The following is a 16238-nucleotide window of genomic DNA, read 5'->3' on the forward strand; positions in this document are numbered from 1 at the left end:
AGGTCCTTTGGCATCTTTCAGTGCCCACTCCTGTTGGAGTTGCCATCTCCCCATCCCTCACCACTGCATCCCACCGGGCCCTGAACCCCCACTGATGCCCTGGGACCTGTAAGATTCTAAAGGTGTGTGCTGTTTAGCACTGCATCCTGTTATACAGAAAGCCAAGGTAGTACCACTTGTATTGCAGCCTGCACTCAAACTGCAGAACAAAGCTTTCTTTCAGTTTATTACTTATTACTCCTACTTTCTTCCCTGTGTCTGTTGCTGGGCTTTCATCTTGAAATGAATAGGCAAACAGGACAAAAACACAAAAACAAATTAAGAGAACTAAGATTTTGTTTCCACTTTAATTTGGCTTTCAAATTCTTCCATGAAGGTAGTTCCTCTGACACTGAATTCATAAGTTAAAAAAATGAACAAAAATAAGAACCAATACTTTCTGAGCATTTACTCTGTGCAGGGTATGGTATTAAGCACTTTACCTACATTAAATCATTTGATATTCACAACCACCCCATGACATAGGTAATATCGTTAACTCCCACTTATAAATGAAGCAAAAATATATGTAGCCTCTTGCCCAAAGGCTCAGAACTAGTAATGGGCAAAGCAGATATTCTAGCCAATTGTGGCTGTCTCCAGAATCCAAGGTCCTCCCCACTCTACTTCAGAGTTTGCAAACTCACTAAAATTATATGTAAAAATGTTACATGTATATAAATTTTTCTTTCTGGTGAGAAATAGGAGATGCTCAAATGACCAAAAATGGTCCTAGCTTTATGTTGAGTTTTCATGGGATTAAAATATCTTACAAAAATAGACATTTGCTAAGTCCCATCCCCCCTGCCCATTACCAAACCTGCATAGACATGTCATAACCACCATAATGGACACAGCTCAGGCCACTGATACTAGGTACAAGTGGCAGGGCCAGAACCATGTGTTTAGCTCTGTTGAGCTGATTCAAACAACAAGATCATATGCTTCTTTTTCTACCTTCATAGACTTTATTCCTGAAGTCCCTGTTGGTGATAAAGACCCTATGAAATTGAGGATTGAACTTATTAAAACTGAAAAATTTCAATCCATGGAAATGGTGAGAAGACTAGAAGCCCAGATGGTGGAAGCCACCTTTCTATGGGCTCAGGGCAAGTGCATCCCTCCCCACCTGTGTGTGCTGAGGCAGCCACATGAGGTGGCTTAGCATGCTGCAGCTGTGCAGATTTCCATCACTGATAAAACTTTGCCTGAGAGGTATTTGCTGATGATTGTCAACAATCAAATGAATTATAGATGATGTTGGTAAACAAAATGTTGCCTTGATGAATGATGAGTTGGCTCTACTCTGACATGACTGCTAAGTCATTCAAAGCACTGATTAAACCCATTGCTGTAAAATAATCACCATCCATTACCTTTAATGTCATGAACTGACATCCTAGTTAAGGCAGCTGATGGTGTCAGCAAAGTGATTTGTTGTACTGCATGTCCATCGACAATAAATCACTTCGATAAATCAATGAACAGTAGCAATAAAACAATATATTTTCATATTTCCTGACATTCAATTACAGAGTGTGTATACTGACTTATTCTTAAACACAAAAACCAATGTGGAAGGATTCAGCATTCATCAGCAATGAACACAGCATTAATTCTATTTTTGCCTAGACTGGAGGAGGCTTGTATAACTGTGTGTGTGTGCACGAGTGCGCCTTCTCCAGCTACTTATCACAGTTGTTGCTGCCAAGATAACATATTACACAAGCATAATGATGATACTAAAAATGTTCCTTGTCCTAAACTTAGATAAGAAAATGCAATAACATATACAATAAAGAGTAGCAGTCCAGAAAGAATTAGGAGACCAGAGAACTATATTTTAAACCACCTGTCAGACCTCACACAAGTCACTTAACCTTTCTGGGATTTAGTTTCTGCATCTTTAAAATGGGGATAATACCTGCCTACTTCAGAGAGTTCTCCTAACAATCAAATAATGAGATAATATACATGAGAACCCTTTGCAAAGTGTAAATCGTTTAAAATTTCATTTTCATTTCCCTTATCCTGAAGGTACTATTAGCTTTAAATGTTCTTATAAAAGGGTGGACAAAATGTTGGTTTACATTTGTGAGTACACAAAACACAGTTTATTCTTGTATTATTTATTTGTTTATTCATTATTATTAACCTATTATTAACTTTGCCCATCCCTGTATTTTGAATGTTCTTTACAGGTTTACAGGTCTTGTATGCAATTAATCTTTAGCTAACTCAATTTTTAATACAGTAATATTTTACATAATGAATCTTTCCTTATTCACTGACATACTTATTATTTTAATTTTGTGCCAAACTCTCCTCAGCCTTGAGAGGACAATAGTTAAAAATCAAGTTTGTCATTAAATAAAGAAAACAGGAAAAGAAAGAATTTGTGTAAAAAATCATTATATAGGACTTCTGGCCAAGGTGGAGGCATAGGTAGATACTCTTTGTCTCCTTGCACAACCAAAAGAAAGACAACAAACTTAAAAACAAGAAAATAACCAGAACTGCCAGAAAATAGAACTGTATGGAAGTCTGGCAACCAAGGAGTTAGAGAAGAAACATTCATCCAGACTGGTGGGAGGGGTGGAGATGGGCAGCTGGGGCAGAAAGGATGCATGGTAAGGTGGTGGCTGGAGAACTGGGTGGCCCCACATTTGCATGCTGATAAACCAGGTAGAAGAGCTGGCAGACTGCACAATCCAGGGTTCCAGTGCAGGAAAAGAAAGCCTCAAAGCCTCTGGCTGTAAATATCTGTGGGGGTTGCTGCAGCAGGAGAAACTCTTGGCCTCATAGGAGAGTCCGTTGAAGAGACCCACAAAGTCCTAGAATGTACACAAACCCATCCACCCAGGAATCAGCACCAGAAGGGCCCAATTCATTTGTGGGTAGCAGGGGAAGTGACTGAAAGCCGGCCAAGAGCCAAGCAAGTGGCATTGGTTCCTCTCAAAACTCTCCCTCACATACAGTATCACAACACAGTGACCTGGGTTGTCCCGCCCTGGTGAATACCTAAGCATCCACCCCTTACAACATAACAGGCACGCTGAGACAAAGAAGTATGGCCCAAATGAAAGAACAGATCAAAGCTCCAAAAATAGAAGTAAGCAATGAACAGATAGCCAACCTATCAGATGTAGAGTTCAAAACACTGGTAATCAGGATGCTCACAGAAATGGTTGAGTATGGTCTGACAAAATTGAGGAAAAAGCAAAGGCTATGCGAAGTGAAATAAAGAAAAATATCAGGGAACCAACAGTAAAGGAAGGGAAACCTGGACTGAAGTCGACGATTTGGAGCAGAAGGAAGAGAAAAACATTCATCCAGACCAGAATTAAGAAACAAGAATTCAAAAAACAGGAGAGTCTTAGGAACCTCTGGAGCAACTTTAAACAATCCAACATCCAAATCATAGGGATGCCAGAAGGAGAAGAGAAAGAGCAAGAAATTGAAAACTTATTTGAAAAAATAATGAAGGAAAACTTCCCTGATCTGGTGAAGGAAATAGACTTCCAGGAGATCCAGGAAGCTCAGAGAGTCCCACAGAAGTTGGACCCAAAGAAGCACACACCAAGGCACATCATAATTACATTGCCTAAGATTAAAGATAAGGAGAGAATCTTAAAAGTAACAAGAGAAAAGGAAATGGTTACCTACAAAGGAGTTCCCATAAGACTGTCAGCTGATTTCTCAAAAGGAACCTTTCAGTCAAGAAGGGGCTGGAAAAAAGTATTCAAAGTCATGAAAGGCAAAAACCTACATCCAAGATTACACTATGCAGCAAAGCTATCATTTAGAATCGAAGGGCAGATAAAGTGCTTCCCAGATAAGGTAAAGTTAAAGTTCATCATAACCAGGCCCTTATTATATGAAATATGAAAGGGACTTATCTAAGAAAAAGATGACCAAAAACATGAACAGTAAAATGACAACAAACTTACAACTATCAACAACGGAACCTAAAAATAAAAAAATAAATTAAAATAAATTAAAAAAACTCAGCAAACAACTAGAACAGGAACAGAATCACAGAAATGGAAATCAGGAAGCAGGGGGAATGGGGGAAAAGGAAAAGGTACAGGGAAAGGAATAAGAAGCATAAATAGTAAGTACAAAACAGACATGGGGAGGTTATGAATAGTATAGGAAGTGGAAAAACCAAAGAACTTATATGTATGACCCATGGATGTGAACTAAGAGGAGGGGAATGCTGGTGGGAGGGAGGTGCAGGATGGAAGGGAATAAAGGGGAGGAAAAACTGGGACAACTGTAATAGCACAATCAATAAAATATTTTAAAAATCATTATATAGAAGGTAGTTCCCCAAATGCCCCAAACCCATATTTTTTAGCCATTATGATAGAAATTTTGAAAGCTGTATCTCACACTTCTGAGTCTTCAACTCAGTTTCACAAATATTTTTTCAGAAAACTATACACATTAGACATGTATGACTCCGGCCCTCAGAAGGGCCTACTATTCTATTGAGAGAAAAAGTAAGTATACCAGTAACTACAATATGAGACAGAATTTGTGAAGAGCAATCAGAAAGGTAACTACCAAGTTCTTTATGATTGGAAGAAAAATAAATTATATCTGATTGGATAAATAAGGAGAAGCACCAAGGCAAGGTTGGCATTTGAGATGGTTCTAGAAGGATGAATAAAATTTAAATAAATTTAAATAAGTAGAGCAATATGATGAGAGAGAGAGAAATTGATTCTGTAAAGAAAGAAGTTCCCAATGGAAAGATAAACAGAGGCAAAGGAAAGGATATGGGAAAGTGCAAATTGCAAATTGGTATGGGAATTGGTGAGTTCACTCACTTCTGTTGATGTATTTGTTTAAATAAGCTAGGTTGTGTTGTGGTAACAAGTTAACTCCAAAATCCCAGTAGCTCAATATAGCAACACACCAATACATCAAAGGTTTATTTCTTACTCACACTGCATATCCATCAGAGATCAGTGGGGACTCAGATTCTGCTACTTTGTAACTACATGATCTAAAATGTTCAGCTTCTCCTGTTGCTTTAGGAGAATAAAGAAGGATGGAGAACTTCCACACCTGTTCTTCTATGCTCTGGCACAGAAGGCACACGCCTTGTCTGCTAAGAGCCAATTAACTATAACTAGGCATATGCCCCGCCTAACTGCAAGAAGCTGAGAAATATAAAGTAGGTTATTTGGTGAGTAGGTTATTATCTCTGTCATGGCTAAAATATCAAATGTGTACAATTGGGAATAAAAAATAAAATAAGCAATGCTTCTGGATAAATTTCGAGGGCATGGAGAGATTAGTGCAATACTTTTATTAGAGAGAAAGAGTGAGAGAAGAGAGAGAGAATTAAAGCCTAAACTGGTGTCATGACTACAACAATGGAAAGAAGAGGACATACATAAGAAAATTATGAAATTTTTAGTGGAAGGTAAAATCCACTAGATTTGCTTCATTAAATGTGGGACTTAAGGAGTTGGGAGTTAAAAAGGAGAGATCCAGTGGCTAGAATAATGGTGGTGCCATTGTACAGGTGGTGCAGAGGAAAAGCCACTTTAAAGTCTCCATAACTGGGGATATAGGTTATTATTACAAGAATCAGAAAGTTGAACTTGAAGCACAGAAAATATAGCAGAAGCAGAACAGGGAATGATATTTCACTTGGCAAAGAAAAACTGCCTAGGCATATCCCCCAAAACAAAGCTTCTAAGGAAAAATATTGATAGATTGAATAACACAAAATTTAAATTTGTTAAGGCAGATATCCTTACCACCACCCCCCAAACTAGATATCCATTCATAGTTAAGATTGTTAATAGGCTACTCTGCTATTTCTTCACCACTATTATGGCCACATTATTAAATGATGCCACGTATCTTAAACATCAGAAAACATGGTAGTTTGTAAGGAATTAGTATGTCTCAATACCATAAAAAGTAACTATTAATAATTCAAAATATAATTCTAAAGTTTTTATTTATAGCACAATGGAATCAGAGTACCTATGTTCTGCCTCTTGTACTAATCAAGTGTCAGACCTCAGGGAAATTACTTCATGACTCTGTATTTTAATTTCTCATGGGATGTGTGTTGTTTACTTTAAAAAAATCATCATCATGAGTCCCTTACTGGTCACTCCACCTAAACTTCAGTTTGTACCCTCATTCCAACATTGCACATGCTTTATTTTTTTCTCCTTACCCTCTAATATGCTATATATTTTCCTTTTTATTTTTGTTTATAGTCTGTCTGTGCACCCCCCACCCCCAGCTAGAATGTAAGCTCCATTACAACGGAGATAATCTATCTATTTTGGTCATAAATACTCAGTACATAGAGGGCTTTCCATTTTTATTTTTTATCAATATAAAAAAATAATATTGATATTACCATAAAGAGGCTTGTAATTGAACTTGGCAACAAATTAAATACAGGAGCTGTTGTACTAGACTTTTTAAACTCATATAATGCACATTTCTCCAACCCTAAATATATTTTTATATTATGACTTGAATATATGCATAATATTCCAATACATATGTCCCTTAAATTTATATTGCCATTTCCTGTATTTTTGATTTAGGATTATCTTCTTACCCTGGACCATCCTATAATAAATATCATTTCACATAGAATTTTATATTATTCTCAGATCATTTATTATAGTCCTAAAAAAGGAATTCTTGGGTAAAAGCATATGAACATTTAACCAAAATAAAAAAAAGCATTTTAACAATTTTTGCAATTAAGTTGGTTTGGCCAAATTGCCTTCCATAAAGACATTATCAATTTATATTTCCTTTTAATGGAGAGGTCCTTACAGTGCTGACTAAGGTGATGGCCTCTTAGAAAAGCTCTGAGTTCAAATCTCAGCTTAAGAACCTCTGGTTAAAGGTCCGTGTAACTTACTGAATCCCTCTAGGTCTTAATGTCCACATCTGAAAAATAGGTAAAATAATGGTATTTATTTCATAGAGCTGAAGATAAATATGAATATATACATGCAAATGTAAAATGGGATCTGACACATACAGTATATATTAAATGAAATTACCATTGTGAGTTCAGTGTATGCGATTGTCTTTTGCCCATATTCTTATCAACACTGGATATTTTTCATAATCTCAAAGCCAAAATATGATTTTATTGGTAGTTGAATTAGCATTTATTTGATCACTAATGTTATTATTTTATTTTTCATTGAGGTTGCTATGTCTTACTGACCTGTAATATTTCCTTTCATGTTCAGCAAATTAGTTTTTTATCTATCAAATATATTATAAAAGTTTACCCAGACTGTGATTTGCCTTTCAATTGGGTCTATGGATTTATCTATTTTAATAAGTTTACAATCTTTGTTATTAAATCTATCAATATTTTTCCTTAGAAGCTTTGTTTTGGGGAATATGCCTAGGCAGTTCTCCTTTGCCAAGTGAAATATTATTATTCACTTATTTCTTCTAGTCCTCTCAAGCTTCTGTTATTTATATTTAAAGTTTCAGCCCATATGGGATTTATTTTGGCTTAAGGCATGTGGTATTTAGATTTTTTTCACATGTTAATTCAATTGATCATATTTTCTGTTCATAACTTCTATTCTTTTGTTGTTGTTTCTAAAAAACTAAGAGAAACAAAGGTACCAGGAATAACAGGTTTACCAGATTAATTAAATCCAGATTATTGTTTTATGCAAGTCTAATTCATAGAATCAGATCTGATTTCTCTAAACTTGTTAATAAGGTTTAATAAAGTAAATGAGCTTTGTAACCACTATTTTCCTGATTATGTTCCCTTTTTTGCTCCTGCTGAAACTGGTCTTCAAGCTGAGGTTGCTACAAGAATACCACAGACACTAGAAGTGTTACCTTTGCAAATGTTGACATTGATACTACTCATAGGAATGCTAATCTCTCTGAAAAAAGTTGCAGAGAGAATTCCTTAAATCAATAGAAGACTACCCTGTAGACACTTGTTTTAGGGGATTCATCTATAAAAGTTCAATTTTTATCTCCCTAAATCTCTCCCATTATCTTAAATAGCATAAGACCAGCATACCCCTATAACTACTGGAAGTAAACACTAATGTTTCAAAATATAATTGATTTTTAATTAATTTTTTTCTTCCAGCCTATAGAGTCAAATCTTCCCAGAGATTTCCCTAAACTTATTGCTATTAACAATTTATCCAAAATAAAATAAGAATGCCTATTTAAGGCCTCTTTCGAGCTCTGTAGTTCTTTGAGCTCAGTAAGCATAAGACTTTCTCCCTATGACAAGGATCTGAAGGGAACAGAACTGCAATGTAGACTTTGATTGCTGAGAGCTATTATTGATCTAATGGCCTCCTACCCACTCCCCCATGCCTAGGGCATTAAGTCAGACTCTTGAATGCCTTCTGTGGGCTCATAAGAGCAAACTCTGTTGACTGGCTGGCCTTGGAGGCAAAGGCTTGCGGCCTTATTTTCTAAACCCTCTCTCTCTAGAGGTTCTGCTTTTGTCTGACCTCATCTTCTTGATTTTGAACTCTTGATTCTCTATTTGGCATGATATCTTGGTCTTGTTTCTTCAGCCATATCACCTTAAGGAAAGAGGCTAGAATGTTCTGTAATTACCACAAAGGCTGACATAGTATTAGGTGCACCATAAGTGTTCAATCGATATTGTCAACTAGTGGACTAGAAGCCCCAGTTTCACACACTGTGGGCTAATGGAAAAATGGTATTTGCCTATTCTGATTAGAAACAGCTCAAGGAGGTAGAATTCCCAATGCGCCCTTTCTGCCCATGCTGTTGTCCTCCATAAAACTCACACTTTTTCATTGCCTTCCTCTAGCATTCCTCACAATTTTTAAAATTATTGTGGTTGATAAACCTCTATTCATTTTACTAGAAATATTTACTAATTAGATTTTACTATAAGGTGTTAAACTCATCATTTTGTATTTTTCCAAGTATTTTAACAATCAACCCTACAAATTAGATAAGGGGAACATTTGTCTTATCCTCAACACATTGATGAGAAAATGAGATGTGAAATGTTCAAGTAGCTTCTCCAAGTTCATATATTTAGCACTTTGCATAGGTGAGACTAAAACACAATTCATCTGGCCAGGAGCCTTTAGCCTCCAGGATAAGACAAGTGCTCATTTCTCCAAGCCCCACTGGCTCTCAATTGCTATAGGCCGAATTCCAATTAAAATCCATTACACCTGAAAATATATATAAATTTTAAACAGTAGCGATGCCTCAAATATTATGAACCATTTCTCTCTGGTACTTTACTAAAAGGGAATTCCAGAATTTAAGGTCATCTATCAATATTTTGTCCCTTATTCTTTCTCCCTCAGAATCAACTATTCCCTTAATTGAGCCAGTCTTTAAACTAGAAAACACTTTAATTTTTCTGTAAGAGATATTTTGGTTCCTTTTTAACTAAATTGGGTATGAGGACTGTGCCTGAAATTAGGGAGATACAGTGGCAAGTGTACTATTACTACTTGCAAAATGCAATTAAGCCCTGGGATGGTGGCCAAGAGCCCTGGCAGGCAGACATGAAACCAAGGGAGGGATTATATTGGAGCCATATTAGTGCCATCTAATTGCTGTTTTAACTTTCTCTTTTCAGCCATACTCGTTGTCCTGGCAGGGACTTGATTCTTCCAATACAAGAGCAAGTGCCAAAGTGAATTGATCATCAGATTGAATTTGTTTGTGTTTGAATTAGTCTGAGACCTGGCCATGAGAAAGTGTTTCCTTTACACCTCTGATATTGTTCCAGATGTTGCAGCTGCTTGTAGGTGGTTATGCTGCTGATTCAGTCCTGACCCTAGCACTGGGAAATGATGGCTAATCAACCTTTAGAAGTCCATTCCCAAGTCAACTGTTAATAGTTTTGTATGTGTTCCAGAGACTGGGGTATTAGAAAAAAATACTGAGATACTACACTGAGAGAGAAATAGCATTTAAATTCCTTTTTCTGGTAAAAGATATTGAAATACCAGGATGTAAAGTGTAGTGTTTTATGCGCAGAGAATGCCCTTTTATCCCTAAATGTCTTTTACACTTTTACCTGAAATTCTGTACTAGTTATATGTACTAGAAAGTATCACTCACTTGAGATTTTTTAAAAGCATTTCTTAAAATGGGGAGCATGTCAGCTCTGACATGCCATTGTGGATAAGCAGAAGAGCCTGTGTAAGCTTGGAGGAAGCCTATCTACAAAGTAGAGTTTGTAGAGGATGAAGTAAAGGTAATGCTGTAGCTTCAACTTTTTTCCAGAGTGGAAAGGATAACAACATAAAGCATCTTGAGAGTTAACTATATCTTGTTATACTTCTTTCTCAAGAAGTATTGTCTTACACAGTTCACCAAATGTGTATACTAAAATCTTAAATACAATAATCAGATACCTAACTCAAATACCTCCTGTAGTTGAAATTAACTATTTTAAAATTTTCTTACTAAAAAGTTTTATTCCCTTCATGTTACTCTGCAAATGCCTGCTATCTATTTCTGTTACTCATTTGCATCTCTATTTGCAAGATTCTAGAGTTACATCTCTATTTTTGTTCTGAATGTTTGATATAGTAGCCTCAAAAATTCAGCATTTAGTTATATAAAACAAATAATTTCTGCATAATACTATTAGCATAGTGCCTATATGTACTAGGTATACAATACTGTTTTGTATACTTAAAATTTGCTGAGAAGGTAGATTTTATGTTGTGTTCTTACAATAAGAAGGAGGAGGAAGAGAAAACTTTGGGAGGAGAGGAATATGTTTATGGCCTTGATAGAGATGATGGTCTCATGGGTGTATACTTATCCCCAAACTCATCAAGTTGTATATATTATGATATGTGCAGCTTTTTATATGTCAATAATACCTCAATAAAGTGATTTAAAATAAATGCAATATTCTGCATTTTTCCCGTGCTGCAGAATTTTGCCTGTGTTGCAGAATTGGGAGGAAACAAGTAACACCAAGTTTACAGTTCAGCTTTCAAAGATAGTCACATGGAAATACAGATGCCATGATATATCTAGTATAACAACCTGAAACATTTTCTGTGGCTACAGCACCTCTGCTACTCCCTTTAACCATTTCACTTCTAAGTCACGTGCTCAGCATAAACAGAATTTGAGGTGAGAGAAAAAGGATTGCCTATACTCCTCCATCAACTCTGACCTTTCCTGTCCCACACTATGGGTCACCACTGACACTGTCTTGAGGAGGGGAAGGGACCACGAAGAGATAATGGAAAACAGCATCCTGTTTAGAAGTGAAGCATGGAAAGAAATCCAGTGCTTCACTCTGACTTGCAAGTCTGAGCTGCTGGTCTTCCTACAGTCTGTTCTCTTCCAGCTGTCACCTCTTTTTCCTTTGTTATGTTCAAAAACATCTCTCAATTTTAGTGAGTTAGAATAGAAAGGACCACTGGCCTGAGACTCAAGCAACCACACAGATTTATTTCCAAACCTTCAGTCCATTTGCAATGAAAAGACAAGTAGGTTAGGCACTTAGATGTCATCTCTCCACCACAGGTGTGAAAACAGGTGTGCTCATTTCAAGTAGAGGTGCTCTAGGCCAGTGGTCCCCAACCTTTTTGGCCCCAGGGACTGGTTTCACGGAAGACAATTTTTCCACAGTCTGGGGTGGGGGGTTGGGTTCAGAATGATTCAAGCACATTACATTCAAGCTCACCTCCTGTTGTGCAGCCCGGTTCCTAACTGACCTCTACCAATACTTGTCTGTGGCCTGGAGGTTTGGGAGCCCTGCTCTAGGTCATCCCTCTCCTGCTATCTGAGGATATCTCCACTCATACCACTCCAGTGGGATTGAAGTGGGTCACAAAGATGATGTTTGGGAGTTTTCTATTCTCTGGTTTGTGTTTCATATTAACAGAGGAGAATTTTTCACCTATTGAATTTTGAAAAGTGCTACAGGTAGCAGTGCCTAAAACACCATTACAGCTTTTTATTCTTTTGGATGAAACATGATCCTAGCTTTCCTTAAAATAAAAAGACCCATAATATGGATCAAAACAATTAGTCCCAAACTGCCTCTTCCAGCCTTTGATAGCTGAATGTCCTCTCTACCTTAATGGCCCTTCTCCTGAAGATGTCCATGTCCTAATCTCAAGAACACAAATATGTTACCTTATTTGTCAAAAGGGGCTTTGCAAATGTGATTAAGTAGAAGATCTTGAGATGCAAAAATAATCTTGACACATCCAGAGGGGCCCAATATAATCACAAGTGCATATTTAAGAGAGGTATAAGTATCAAAGAGAAATAGGTTGGAAGATGTTACCCTGCTGACTAAAGATGGAGGATGGGACCATAAGCCAAGGAAAGCAGGCAGCCTGTAAAAACTACCAAAGGCAAGGAAACAGATTCTCTTCTTAGGACTCCAGAAAGAATACAGCTCTGTCAAAACCTTGATTTTAGGACTTCTGACCACCTGAATGATAATATTATAAATCTGTGGTGTTTTAAACTACTAAATTTTTGGTATTAGTTATGGCAGCAATAGGAAACTAATACAGCTATCCAATTTACACGCTTTAATATGGATCTGTGTTGTTCATGTTGGTCACTCCTTGTCATTATTTCTACTCAGGATGACTTCATTTAAATTATTCACATTAGCACATTATCCCATAACCAGACATGCCTTGCAGGCAGGTGGTGCTCCTAACATGAGAAATTATGACATGTGGGTAAAAACTCTGGCTCTAAGGCCTGAAAGATCTAGGTTTGAATCCCTTCTCTGAAATATTATAGCTCTGTTACCTTCAACATCTATCACTCTGAAGCTAGCTTCTCCTTTGTAATGTTATACTAATTTCATAATGTCAATGAGAACATTAAATAAGATAATTTATTTAAAAGAACTTAACAGAAGTTCTGGTACAGAGTAGGCATTCAATAAATGGTAGCTATTTTTGTTATTAGAATGGATGATTCATTGAACTCGATGTTTAGCAAAGACTTTATAGAGGAATGAAGATGCAAGTCAGAGATTTAGGTAAACTTGGGTAGAACCTCACAGAGGTGACAGTATCATGTTGGGGATTACAGGTTTTGGGATAGAGACTTGGGTTTGCCACTTATGAGCCATGCCATCTTAGGAAAGTTACTTCACTAATCTAACCCACAGCTAAAATTTGTATAATATTCACCTCACAGGATTATGCATGAAGACTTGGGAAAAGTTCAGGTCCGAATGCAATCACTGGAGTTAGGAAAGCAAAAGGGGCTAAATTGGAGACAAGTTTTTGAAACAGATAAACTGGTAGGCAGCCTTGAGTAGATTCAACAGATTGAAGGGGAATAGGTGCCAACAGTAGAGATTAGACTGAGATCAGATTGTAGGGAGTCCTGATTCCTGGCTAGGATTTTCTTGACCAAAGACCAAAGGTGATATTTATAATAGAAACTATCAAATATAAGCCACAGAGAGTTTTATTTAACACTATAAATTCCTGTCAGTTTGTCCACAAAAAAATAATAGAAGACTTTATAAAACTGGGTTCTTGGGTAATTCTTTTGACCAATGTTTTCCAAGTTCCTTAGCATGAATTATACATATTTTCTTAGTGTATGTTATAATATAGTCCATTATAAAAGTAAAATATTAATACACAATTCAAATATATAAATCACAAAATAATTTTTAAATATAGATTTATATTTACAATGTGAATATTTATTAGGTAAATATGTACTAAGGAAGTATCATTTAAACAGATAGAGAAAAAATAATAAATAAAGGACTCAGCCACTGTATTTATAAAGTTTAGCCTTATAAAAAAATAGACATGAGTTAAATAATTATACACATATACTTCAAATATAATCATATAATATGTATACATATTTTATACATGCTATTAAAAGAAAGTATGAAAAGCTGTGATAATATTTGCCAGGATGACCTGATACAGTCTTCTATGGACTGAATTGTGTCCCCAAAAGTTTATATGTTAAAGACTTAACCTCTACTGTGATAGCATTTTGACTGGGGGGTAGGGGGTCTCATGAAGTTAATTAGATTTAGATGAGGTCATAAGGGTGGGGCCCACATAATGGTAATATTGTTCTTATAAGATACCAGAGAACTTACTCTCAATCTCTCTGCTATGTGAGGACACATAAATTAGCCATCTGCAAGCCAGGATGAGAGGCCTCACCAGAACCAACAATGATGGCACCCTGATCTTGGGCTTTTAGCTTCCAGAACTCTAAGAAAATAAATGTCTGTTGTTTAAACTACATGATCTATGGTATTTTGTTATGGCATCCCAAGCTGACTAACACACAGTCTAGGGAGCTTATATCACTGATATCCGCCCCTGTTTCTCTCCTTGGATAAACACTCTGAAGGAAAAGCAGAATTTTCCCTACTCACAGCCTCTGGAATTGGCCCATGATCGTTATAAAGTGATTCAAGGCCAACTCTTCTCCAGCCTGTAACAACTGCCTTGTTCTCTGACCTCCTAGTAAACCCACTGACTCCATCTTCCCTTAGCTACCAGAATTCTCACCACTTAGCCATTTTCCTGTGCATACCGTTAAATGGTAAACATGATATAATGGCCCTGACCATATAAGAACATTTTTTTCCTGCTCTGTACACAGCATATACTGTGGCCAGTATCTGCTTTTTGATGAGCCTAGAGTGACTGACAATGTGAGAAGTCTCCTGTTTGAGCTGAAACATGGGAGTAGTTGTGGCATGGAAAACAAATACTGTTTGAAAGAATCAAGGATGAATGGGAAAACAATAATAATAACAAAAAAGAAAACAAAGAGAATATTTGAACGGGCAGGAAAAAACACCCCATTGTGGATTAAACTGGACTCTGGCTTTGAAAGTTAATTAAGTCAGAGTGATTCCCCAGAGGGAAGTCATTTGCCACCATTGAGCTGATGCAGCATTTCTATACCTAAGAAAAGTAAGCATTTTGGCCAAATGGCAGGCAAAACTACTGACTCTTTTATATGATCTCTTAGTTTTGCCAAGTAATGTCTATAGTTCCCGTCTTCTAAAAGTCTTTCATCAATCTCTTCTCTCTCAAATCCATTCTCCACAAAGCAGACAAAATGATAGTTATAAACATGAATTGGATACTTATAAACATCAGGTGGATCACCCCCTGCTTAAAGCCAATCAGTGACTTCCTTTGCATTTAGGATACAACCCAAATTCTTTACCACGGCTTACAACGCAATGACAATCTGATTCCTGTTCACCTCTCCCTCCTCATGTGAGCGCCACGCTCATTCCCAATGCATCTACCATACTAGCCCTGTTTCTCCTCTTAAACATGCTAACCTCACCCTCACCTTTGGTCTCTGAAGCCTGAGTGCTGAGCCTGCCAAATTCTTCTTTCCCTTCTTCACTTGACTGCTTCTTTCTTGTATGTCAGGTTTTAAGCATGAATGTCATCTCCTAAGAGAGGCCTTTCAATATGTATTTCACAAATAACCCTTGTTATTATTCTCTCTAGCACTTTGCAACATATAGATCTGCCCATGAAGGGCAGGGTTTGTCCATTTATTCATCATTTTATTCAAAAGATCCAACCCACTGTCCTGCATATAGTGGGCACTCAAGTGTTCATCAAATGAATGAATGCATGATAGCAGGTAGCTATACCTAGGGAGAGATGTGTGGACCAGACAATACTTTTAAGAGCAGTCAGATTTTTAAAATTACAGTTTAGCCTTTGAACATCATCCCGCAAATTGAAGGTTGCTGGTTTGATTCCCAGTCAAGGCACATACCTGGGCTGTGGTCCAATCTCTGGTTGGGACATATGCAAGAGACTATCTATATTTCTCTCACACATCAATGTTTCTCTCCCTTTCTTTCTCCCTCCCTTTCCCACTCTAAAAATAAATAAAAGGGTTTTTTTTTATTTTAAATTAAAGTTTAAACCCCTCAGGAAATTAAAATCTGCCTTTATTTGGCCAAGTACGAAGTTCCCCAAACACTGAGCTTTGCCTTGTTTCCCTTCTCCCTGGAACCCTTCGGTACTGGGAGTCGGTGTGGTACATCTAGCTTTTTAAAAATCTTTTTTTCTTCTTATTCTATATTATTCTGTTTACTGCTTTATCTCTAGTCTATAGATCTCTGCTCAGCATCCAGTAGGTGCTTAATGAATATATGCTGAATGAACAAGAAT

Source organism: Pteronotus mesoamericanus, unplaced genomic scaffold (genome assembly GCF_021234165.1).
Source record: "Pteronotus mesoamericanus isolate MK-2021 breed Mesoamerican mustached bat unplaced genomic scaffold, CSHL_Meso_final contig_291, whole genome shotgun sequence".
NCBI classification, from domain to species: Eukaryota; Metazoa; Chordata; class Mammalia; order Chiroptera; family Mormoopidae; genus Pteronotus; species Pteronotus mesoamericanus.